General features: G+C 36.6%; 1 long non-coding RNA gene and 1 pseudogene across 2 annotated transcripts in view; one reads left to right on the top strand and one right to left on the bottom strand.

Annotated features, from left to right (window-relative positions):
• The window catches only part of LOC105533100, a 276,251-nt gene that overhangs the window by 127,295 nt on the left and 147,423 nt on the right, over window positions 1–1,533 (top strand). The window lies entirely within an intron of this gene.
• LOC105533099 lies at window positions 10–1,527 on the bottom strand (annotated as a pseudogene). Its single transcript, XR_001005079.1, has one exon. The product of XR_001005079.1 is annotated as a zinc finger protein 639 pseudogene (transcript).

A 1,533-nucleotide genomic window follows, 5' to 3' on the forward strand; every position in this document is an offset into this window, starting at 1 on the left:
AGAGAATAATCAAGTGGTCTCATGGATTGGAAGGTGACTTAATTCCCTTTCATTTCCAAACCTCATCAAGCAGTCACTACATTTATGAGATAAGTCAGCTGAATGCTTGAAATCTAGATGAATTTTAAGATCTTCAATTTGTCCTGTTGAATATGCACAATATTGACATAAATAAATCCCTTCAGATAAATGTGAATTTAAATGCTTGCAAGATTCTAGCATACTTGAAAAGCCTTTCCCACAGTCATCACAAACATGAAGAAAAATTTTAGTATGTTCAATAGCAGCATGCCCGTTAACATTTGTATGACATCTACTCCGAAAACCACATACTTGCCATACAAAGAAGTTTTTACATTTGTCAAAGGTAATTTTGCTTAAGAGGCTATACTGTCCATGTTCTCCATTGTTATACTTATAACTTTATTAATTTACATGCATGCTCATTTACCACATGGCTATGCAAGTCTTCTGGATCATCAGTTTCATGTTCACAGAACTGACACAAGTACTGTTCATCACAGCTGTGCTCCTGGAAACGTAGAGTTCACTGCTTGAGGAGAACTGTACATCACACTGTTCACACCAATAGAGGTGATCACTAAAATGGGAGTCTGCAATGTGCTGGCTGAGGTTCTCAAAAATTACTGTCTTATAATCACAGTATTTACAAATGCAGGGATCCTCTTCATGTAGTTTGGCATGTTCTATCAGAAGTATATTGGTAGAGAAACTTTCCTTGCATACTCGACACACATTTGAATCAGTACATTTATGCTTCAGGATCATATGCTGCTTTAAGTCAGAAAAATATTTGCTGTTAAACTCACAAAGTTCACATTTATAGAGGCCACTGCTATCAGCTCTCAGTAAAGGCCATTTCTGCTGGGCAGTCACATTCAAACTTGGCTCTTGTCAAGAATTTTACAAAGTTTAGCTGGTGGTTCTTCATCAGTTTGATCTTGGAGACTCTCAGAGGAATTGTTTTCTGTCTCTATATCATAATCCTCAGAAATCGCATGCACTTCTACAGCAATTGGAACATCTTCAGTAGTTGTGAACTTCTATAGGACTCTCCTCTTGGGTTTGCTGGTTGACTGATTCAGGTGAGTCACACTCTTCATCACAAATTTCAATACCAGCAGATTTTTCTGTAGAAAAGGCAGTGTGGTCTAGAATTCTAAGTACAGGACTGGGAACCAGGTAGTTCTGATTTCTGTTTCTGGCCTTGATTCCATCTGCAAATTTTGGCAATTCATTTGATGTCTTGGTATCAGAATCATCATCTTTGTTGTCAAAATATTTTAAATCTGGCTGTCTCAAAGAACAGACATGTAACGATGATCAGAGAAAATTCCATTGAATCCATCTGCAATTCTGCTTATTCCAAAGGAATCTGAATAACGAGAAGGGTGTTGAGTCTTCCTTTTTCTTTTTTTAGGATACTCATTCATATCTTTTCAATTTGGTGTAATTCTTACTACCTGAGTGAGGAAAAATGAATTACAATAAGTTTCTGTAGATGGTAAAAAA

Source organism: Mandrillus leucophaeus, unplaced genomic scaffold, assembly GCF_000951045.1.
Source record: "Mandrillus leucophaeus isolate KB7577 unplaced genomic scaffold, Mleu.le_1.0 Scaffold1222, whole genome shotgun sequence".
NCBI classification, from domain to species: Eukaryota; Metazoa; Chordata; class Mammalia; order Primates; family Cercopithecidae; genus Mandrillus; species Mandrillus leucophaeus.